Source organism: Petaurus breviceps, unplaced genomic scaffold, assembly GCF_028583685.1.
Source record: "Petaurus breviceps papuanus isolate PSGF00001 unplaced genomic scaffold, PetGlider_PUasm1.0 90701, whole genome shotgun sequence".
Lineage (NCBI taxonomy): Eukaryota > Metazoa > Chordata > Mammalia > Diprotodontia > Petauridae > Petaurus > Petaurus breviceps.
The window spans coordinates 761,499-771,553 of NW_027187316.1; the positions used below are offsets into that span (position 1 = coordinate 761,499).

At 37.6% G+C, this 10,055-nt stretch overlaps 2 pseudogenes; one reads left to right on the plus strand and one right to left on the minus strand.

Annotated features, from left to right (window-relative positions):
* The first annotated feature begins 1,754 nt into the window (after positions 1–1,754).
* LOC138144470 (heat shock cognate 71 kDa protein-like) lies at positions 1,755–5,063 on the plus strand (annotated as a pseudogene).
* On the minus strand, positions 2,251–3,240 carry LOC138144502 (purine nucleoside phosphorylase pseudogene; annotated as a pseudogene).
* Positions 5,064–10,055: the final 4,992 nt, after the last annotated feature.

Below are 10,055 nucleotides of genomic sequence, written 5' to 3' on the forward strand. Positions count from 1 at the left end.
GATCCATGCAGAGGTCCTGTTTCTACTCTGCCATCTTGACTCCACCCCTCACTGATCATCTCTTGAAAAACATCCCAAAAAGAAAACTCCTTGGAATTTCATAGCCAAATTCCAGAGCTCACAGGTCAAGGAGAAAATGTTAAAAGCAGCCAGGAAGGAACAATTTTACTATTGTGGATATGTAATCAGGATAACACAAGATCTAGCAGCTTCTACATTAAGGGAATGAAGGGCTTGGAATATGATATTCTGGAAGTCAAAGGAGCTAGGATTAAAACCAAGAATCACCTACCTAGCAAAACTGAGTATAATGTTTCAGGGTAAAATATGAAAATCCTCAATGAAATAGAGGACTTTCAAGTATTCTTGATGTAAAAACCAGAGTTGAATAGAAAATTTGGCTTTCAAATACAAGAAGCAAGAGAAGCATGATAGGTAAACAGGGAAAAGAAATCATAAGGAACTTAATAAAGTTGAACTATTTACATTCCTACATGGAAACGTGATAATTATAACTCATGAGACTTTTCTCAGTATGAGGATAGTTAAAAGGAATATATATGTGTATATATGTATACATACATATATATGTCTCTATAGGAGGGTATGTGTGCATATAAATACATATATGAATGTGTGTACATGTATACATAGACAGAAGGTACAAGATCAGTTGAATAGGAAGAGCTGATATCTCAAAAATAAAATTAAGAGGTGAGAGAGGAATATAAAGAGAGGAGATGGGAAGAGACAGAATAGGGTAAATCATCTCATAAAAAATAGGCCAGAAAAAACTGTTACAGTGGAGGGGAAGAACAGGAAGCCCAAAGGGAATGGGTCAACCTTATTCTCATTGAATTTGGCTTAAGGAGGGAATAACATACACACTAAATTGGGTATCTTACCCTACAGGAAAGTAGTGGAGAAGGGGATAAGAGGGAGCATTCTAGAAGGGAGGGCAGATTGGGGAGGGGAAGGTAGGTATTATAAGTACACACTTTTGAAAAGGGAGATGGTTAAAGTAGAAAATAGAATAAGTGGGGGTTGGGATAGGATGGAGGGTAATATAGTCAGTCTTTCACAATATAATTAGTATGGAAATGTTTTGCATAACTACACACGTACAATTTATATTAAATTGCTTATCTTTCCAGTAGGCATGGGTGATGAGGGAAGAAGGGAAAGAATATGGAAATCAAAATTTTAAAATCAAATGTTTAAAAAAATTATTATTATTATTTACATGCAACTGGGAAATAAGATATACAGGCACTGGGTTATAGAAATCCACCTTGTTCTACTAGAAAAGTCAGAGGGGGAATGGGGGAGGATAGAAGAGTGATCAGATTGGGGGAAGGGGTATTCAGCAGGAACACTATTTTGGGGTGGTGGATACGGGAAAGATGGGGAGAAAATTTTTAACTCAAAACCTTGTGGAAATGAATGTTGAAAACTGAAAATAAACAAAAAAAATGTGTATACTTCAATACGCCTTAAATTATATAAGTTCATGCTCGTTTGCATTAATAATATTAAGTATTGATTTTAACGCAGTGATATTCCTTTATATCCATATAGCCCAATTTGTTATTTCCCATTTGATGGTCATCTACATTGTTTCTAATTCTTTGCTAGTATGAAAAGTGCTGCTATAAATATATAATTGAAAATTTGGTTTAGAAGGTCTACTCAGCCCAGCAGCAGCCCTCCTTTTTCCACAGTGGTCAGCTATGACCCCCAATTCCCCAGCAACCATGTTGAAGGGACCCACAGTTGGCCTTGATATTGGCACCACTTATTCCTCTGTGGGAGTCTTCCATCATGGGAAAGTAGAGACCATTGCTAATGACCAAGGAAAAGGACCACCCCAAGCTATGTCACCTTCACTGTCACAGAATGTTTAACTGGTGATGCAGCAAGGAATCAAGTTGTAATGAACCCTGTCAACAACAAGCTTTTTTCTGTCTAGCTGTCTTTTCATTACCACATAGTATTAAATTTGCAATACACACTGGTCTGGACCACAAAGGGCCACAGAAGTCATAGGATAGCAGGGTGAGGCCTCAGGGAATGTATGAGTAGCCTTTTCAAAATATTAGCAGCAGCCTTAGTGTAAAGTAGACTTAATCACTAGACAAGTCAACTGGAGGTGGAATGAAGAATGTTGGCTATGGGTAAGAGCTACAATGGAATGATCCAGCTTTCCATGGTGGGGAAGGGACCAATGGAATAGAAGAGAGTTAGGTACCATTAGCAAATGTCTGAAAGGATAGGCAGATATTCTAGGGAAGTGGAATACCAATTTATCACTTCTACCACAACCTCAGGGCAGAAAGCTAAATGGCTCAAGCAAGAAGGCAAAGCTAGCCACTGTCTGGAATACAAAGTGGGCAGCAGGGAAAGGACAGTACAGACAAGTTGCTCCAACTTCTTCACAGCCAGGTGCCCAGCCTCCAGTACCTCTTCATGATTGGCAGTCTCCTGGCTCTCATAATCCAATAATGATTTGTTGCTAATGAGAGACAATCCAAAGACTCCAATGCCACAATACTGGCCACTAGTACCTCCGGCACTGTACTCATGCCAACAGCATCAGCCCTTAGTTTCTGTAGAAACTGACACTCTGCAATGGTTTCAAAGTTGGGCCCTCTCACCATAACATAGGTTCCTTCCTGTTGTGGTCATTCCTGTTCCATTTGCTTCATATGCAATGGGCCTTCTATCTCAGAATTCTGTCATAGGCATCAGAAATAGCAGGAAACCTTTCATTATTGGGGCCTCTGAGTGGACTTCAGCCACTGAGGCCTGCCAAGTTGATATTATCTCAGATCAGCATAACATCCCCAACTTCATATTTAGGGTTCAGCCCTCCAGCAACATTGGTAACAATTAAAGTGTGCACATTCATAAGTTGGAAAACCCTCACAGGGTTTATTATATCACAGGTTTTGTTATCTTCCAGAGTGGGTAGCCTTCCTAAGGGTGGAATTGGCCCTACATTATCACACAGCACTTGTCTTTTAAATACCCAAATACCAGCCACCCTGCATGTCCTGGTACTGTGTTTTGAGGGAAGTTGGGTATCTCACTATAGTCAAAGGCCTGGAATTGGGTCAGTTTATCTACCAACCTCCCCAATCCAGAAAGACAGATCACTGCAATTTCAGGTCGATATTTAGAATGGGATAAAAGCTACTCAGCAATTTTCTTATAATCCTCATACTTGAATTGATTCTCCATGGCTCCCTCATGGTATTCTCCTTCTCTCTGCCTCGGCGTACTCCTCTCCACTCAGCTCTGCATTGCTGATTTTCAAATGCCCTCGTCCACAAGGACTTTAACAATACAGTTTTTGATGCCAAACATCTGATTGGTTGCAGATTTGATGGTGCAGTTGTACAGTTAGACATAAAGCATTGGCTTTTTACAGTGGTGAATGATACAGACAGATCTAGGGTCCAAGTGGAGTACAAAGGGGAGACCAAAAGTTCAATCCAGAACTATCTTTTATGGTCTTGACCAAGATGAAAGAAATTGCTGAAGCTTACCTTGAGAAGACTGTCACAAATGCTGTAGTCACAGTACCTGTCTATGTCAATGATTCTCAATGTCAGGCCATTGCTGGAACCATTGCTGATCTCATTGTGCTTTAAATCATCAATAAGCCAACTGTTTGCTGCTATTGCTTATGGCTTGGACTAAAAGGCCGGTGCCAAGAGAAATGTGTTGATCTTTGACGTTGGAGGTGGAGTGTCTCCATTCCTACCATTGCAGATGGCATATTTGAGATCAGGTCAACAGCTGGGGGATACCCACTTGGGTGAGAAGGACTTTGACAACCAAATGGTCAACCATTTCATTGCTGAATTCAAGTGAAAGCATAAGAAGGACACCAGTGAGAACAAGAGGACTGTTTGCCATCTTTACCCTGCTTGTGAACATGTAAAGTACACCCTCTCTTCTGGTACCAAGACCAGTATTGAGTTTGAGTCCCTCTATGTATTGACTTCTAGATATTAATCATCCAAGCCCATTTCAAAGAATTGAATGCTGATCTCTTCCATGGCGCAGTGAACCCTGTGGAATAGGCCTTAAGAGATGCCAAACTATATAAATCAGATTCATGACATCATCCTGGTGGGTGGTTCCACTCAAATCCCCCAAATCCAGCAGCTTCTGCATTACTTCTTCAATGGCAAGGAACTCAACAAGAGTATCAATCCTGATGAGGCTTTGCTTATGGTGCAGCTGTCTAGACTGCCATTTTGTCTGGAGATAAATCTGAGACTGTGCAGGACTTGGTAGTATTGGATGTCACTTCTCTTTCCCTTGGAATTGAAACTGCTGGTGGAGTTATGACTGTTTTGATCAAATATAATACTACCGTCTCCACCAAACAGACACAGAACTTTACCACCTATTTGGACAATCAGTCTGGTGTGCTTATTCAGGCTTATGAAGGTGAAATAACAATGACAAAGGACAACAACCTGTTTGGCAAATTTGAGGTCACAGGAATCTCCCTATCCCCCAGGGGTGTTCCTCAGATTGAAGTAACATTTGACATTGACACAAATGGCATCCTCAATGTTTCTGATGTGGCTAAGAGCACAGGCAAGGAGAACAAGATCACCATCACTAATGACAAAGGACGTCTGAGCAAAGAAGACATTGAGCATATGGTCCAGGAGGCTGAGAAATACTAGGCTGAGGATGAGAAGCAGAGAGATAAGGTGTCTTCCTAGAATACTGTTGAATCTTATGCTTTCAACATGAAGGCTACCATAGAAGATGAATAATTGTTAGGCAAAAGTGATGAAGACAAACAGAATATCCTTGACAAATGTAATAAAATAATCAACTAGCTTGATAAGAACCAGACTGCTGAGAAGGAAGAATCTGAGCATCAGCAAAAAGAATCAGAGAAAGTCTGCAACTCCATCATTACTAAGCAGTAACAGAGTTCAGGGGACATGCCTGGCATGCCTGGTAGGTTCCCAGGGTGTGGACCAGCCCCATCTGGTGGTGCTTCTTCTGGACCCATCATTGAAGAGATCAACTAAACACACCAGAAGAAAGAGCATTCCACACAGCTTTCCCAAAATTGAAGGACTCAAATCTGAAGCCAAGAGAGTAGTGGTTTAAAAGCAACATTTAAGCTACTGTGCAAATCTGGGCATTTCAAATACTTGAACATGTGCAGAGGGAGAGAAGTGAACAACATTGCACTTTATCAGTACTGTAAACAAGTGGAAATGCAATTCTTGTCCTGGAGAATAAAATCTACTTAAAGTTGGCACCATCAAAAGAAAGAAAATATGGTATAGATTCATTTCAATGACTACTTTGTAGTATATGCCTAATAGCTGAATCTCTGGATCAAAAGATATTCACAATTTAGTCACTTTATTTTCAAATTGCTTTTCTTTTTTTTTTGTAATTCAATTTTTTTAGTTTAAAAATAACTTCCTCCTTTATCTACCCTGCCCCCACACCTTAAGAAAGCAAGAAAAAAATAAGCCTATTATGTATTAACATTCCTAAGTTTCCAGTTTTTACAACTCTAATCAAAAAGTGAGTTCTTGCTATTGTGACTGGGATTATTGGGTTTTTCAATTCCAAATATTTATTTATTCTTAAACCCAAAGATTTGGGTTTGTGTGCTTATTTGCTTCTATTTTTGTGTTAGTAACCTATTCCACTGATCAACCTTTCCTTTCGCTGCCCATTTCTAAATCATGCTGATAATTATAACTTTGTAATACTATTCATAATCTGGTACTGCTAGTCCCATTTTTTCATTGATTCCATTGATATTCTTGATCTTTTGTTCCTCCAGATGAATTTTGCTATGATTTCCCCCCTAGTTTTCTAAAGTAATTCTTAATTCAAATGGTTTGGCACTGAGTAAATAAATCAGTTTAGGTAGTTTTGTCCTTTTAATTATATCAGCTCAGCCTACCCATGAGCAATGGATATCTCTTTCCATTATTTAATTATATATTTATTTATATGAAGAATGGTTTGTAATTTTTTTTTCATAAAGTTCCTTTGTCTTGGCAATCAAATAATTCATACTGTCTGTGGTTATTTTAGGGAATTTTCTTTTTATCTTTTCCTATATAATTTTTATGGTAATATAGAGAAATGCTGATGTTTTTTTTTTTGTCTTGAGCTTTTTTTCTCTTTCTCTCCTGATATTTTGCTGGGGTTGGTAATCATTTCAATTACTTTTCTTTTATTTAATTTTTTAGTTTACTCTTGAGGGTTTTCTATATAAACCATTGTGTAATCTGCAAAAGTAGTCATTTTATTTCCTCACTGTCTATACTTATCCCTTTAGTATATTTTATTCCCTTATTAATATAGCTAATATTTTTGGTATAATATTGAAAATTCATGATGATAATTGATATCCTAATGGACATCCTTGTATCACCTTTGATCTCATTGGAAAGATCTTTAGCTTGGCCTCATACAGAAAATACTTGCTATTGATTTTAGATAAATGTTTTTCATTTTAAGGAAAGCTCTCTTTATTCCTGTGCTTTCTAATGCTTGTGCTCTTTCGCTTGTTCGCTTGTTTGTTCATTCTTTCAACCTAATTCCTGATTTTGAATGTTATGTTCATGTTGTACTTCACCTCTTGGCTTATGTGGGAATGTGTGTCCTAAACTTCTATTGATTTCAGAGCTCATTCTATGGGCCTGCAAGTAATCATTCAGGAAGAAGTCTGTTCACTGCCTTCCTGGTCTGAGGTTTTCAAGGTCATGACCCAGTTTGGGGTCCATTGGGTGGTGTACATTTGAATTTCAGTAGATTATTGCTAGACTTAGTTACTTTTAGCCTATTGTGAAGTGCCTATGGGCTCAGAGTGACTGAACTGCTGGCTTCCCTTTAGTTATGGTATCCTGCCCTCGTTTTTCCACTATAGGCTTATGTGCTGGTATAAATGTTAGAAAAGAGTGACACACCTAAGTTTTTGGAATTTGATTTATCTTCAATAATCTTGGTTGAGGCTACTTCTTTTCATTCTGGAACTATAACCTGTAATTGGGTAATGGGTGACAGCTGCCAGATGGTACACATTTCTTATCCCATTGTTTTTTAAGTAATTTCCTGAGATCTCTCTCTACCCTGATGCTTTCTGCCTTGGTGATCTTTATCAGTTCCCCTTTTGTCCTAAGCACTGGAATGTTCTTGGTTCTGCCACAACTGTGGTCACCATACTGCAGTCCTGGCTAGTCCCTGGCTAGACCAGTGTTCAAAGACCTCCCTGTCTTTCTAAGCAACACTGAGCTTTAAAAACCACTTGCTATGACTTTTTCTTTATTTTTCTGACCAGAATTAAGTCTAATGTGTTTCCTAGGTTATTACAGATGAGGTATCCTGGGAGGGTTAGGCAAAAATGTTTTTTCTTGCTCCATCATCTTGACTCAGCCCCCTCAAATATTGATCTTATATTACTTTTTGAGATGATTGCACTGATTTATAGCTCCCCCAACAATTCAACTGTATGTCTATTTTCCAACAACTTATTCAAAATTGACACCATCCAACAATGACAACCTCTTTTGTCATCTTTGCCATGCTTAAGTTAAGATTTTCAATGATTTTATGGTCTTCAAATTTTCTCTCCAGCTGTCAGTATTCATTCATGTGTTATATTTTATCTAATTTGGGCTTAGAGATGAAATTATTGTTTCCAAGATTGACCCATGCTGGTCAGCAGCAAATTGCTGTATGACCTTGACAGTACCATAGACAAAAAGTCATATAATGCTGTGGCTTGTAACTTGTGATCTTTTTCCAATTTTGTTACAATATAGTAAAGGCCCATAAGGAAAGTATTCATATCTGCAGCTCATTTTTTTGTACACTTTGGTGGTACTGGAACATTTCCAAGAAGTAACATATTGGTATTTCTTACTTGTTCTACTGTATCTTCATTTTCTAGACTTTATATCAAGCCATTTTCGATGACATTTCAAGTAGGGTGAACATATAGCCTTTTAAGAATTCTATTTCTTGGTTTCATAGGAGTTGCTTGATTACACTGACTAAGGTGTTAACCCCATAAGTGCAATCATCAGAGGCCAATTTTCCAATCTTTCAAGGTTCCCTCAAAGCTAATGTAGTGGTTTTCAGGGCAAAGTCACCAATATACATTACTATGGCTACTTTGCCTTCCTACCACTCTGCACCCAAAGATATTGATGGTGAGTTGAGTGAGGAGTTATTGGTAGTGTTATTAATATCTTTCTTATAATGAATTATAAAACCCTTAAACACCTGAACATAACCATATTAACGCATATTAGAGTACATATCATTACAAATATGGAATCAATTGATGAAACATATAACATAACCAATGGTTCTGTTATATCAAAACCACACTTCAATGGCTTAGCAATTTTGTTGTACAATGTATGAAAAATCATTTAGAATAAATGTACCTTTGTTAGTGTCATTTCTTTGACTTTCTTTCTACTGGAAACTTTCTCTATCAAAAATATCACAGCCTTGGGACTGTTAGGTGGCACACTGAGTAAGAGCACCGGCCCTGGAGTCAGGAGGACCTGGGATCGGTTCTGGCCTCAGATACTTAACACCCACACAAAAAAAATGGCCATGTAACCTTGGACAAGTTACTTAACCCCAATTGCTTAAAAAAATATCACAGCCTTGATGAATCATGAAATTCAGTTATGAGATTGTGTGTGTTTGGGGGCAAGAATTCATAGCAAGATCTAAGTAACTCTGACATCACTTTGACTTGTCTATAATACCACTTCCATTCCAGTAATAAGAGAGATTCCCTCTACTCCCTGTGGAACTGTGTTAATATGAAGATTGCAGAAGACTGAGATGAATACTTATGTCTAAACCAAAACCAAAACTAAAAAAAACTATCATCTAAGTAGAAACCAAAGGGAAAATAATCAATTATTCCAAAGAAAAAAGGCATTCTGAACAAATTGTTAAATAATGCAAAAAAATTATGACAGCACTTATAAAATCATAGAAATGTTTAACACTTGAGGCATACTTCTGGGTCAGCAAATATGGTGGTAGGGGCCTGTGTCACACTGTGATCCTGATTTCTCTGTATTACCCCCCTACAGTTATTTAGCTTTATGTTTTGTTAGTTTTCCATAGATGCCGATTGCCATCAATTATTTTGTTAGGAATATAGTGCCATGTATCTATCTAGAGGAAAAAGGGAATTCATGGACTATTTTGCCCCATCCTATTATTCTACAATCAAGGAAACTGATGCAATGAGACATTAAGTGACTTTACTCTGGGCCACACAGCTAATAAATGTTTGAAATAGGATTTGAAACAGTTTTTCTAACTCCATTCAGATAATCTAACTACTACCTGTGTTACCTCATGGCTTGGGTTCCTTGTTCATTTCTGGAAAAGGACAAGGACTTTCTTTTCTTTTTTTTTTCCGAGCCTATTAACTTTCCCAGATTATCCAGTCTCTACTTAGTGTCTACCAGTGTTGGAGTACCTGCTATCTCTCAAGGTAGTAGACTCCTTTACACATTTTACAGAGTCCTAAGTTTTAGGAAAATTTAGATATTTCTTTCCTTACTTTTTTATAGCACTTTCTACAGCTTACAAATTATATTCACATGTATTATTTCTTTTGACACTCATTTGAAGTGTACATGGTATGAGATGAATGAAATTAAAGAAATCTTAACAGTTAATGCTAATATTATTTGAAAACTCATACTAATTAATCCTTTTTGTTTTAGTGCCTACTCTTTTGCTTCATTAACACTTTCTTTCAGATGTTGCCTGGGAGTCAATTAGTTGTATGCTGTGGAGACTTGCTTATTGACTGAAATGCTGGATGAGTTTCTAATGAAGGTAAGTTTGGATTTCCCAAAGTTCTTGGGAACGTAAATCTTCCTTTCAAATCATCTTTCTTAACTCTACAATCAATTACTTTTCTCAGTCAATCAGTTGTTCCTCTCATACCATCCAAATGATAATTTCCACTGATCAATACTTAGTAAGGTAGATGGAGGTGTATT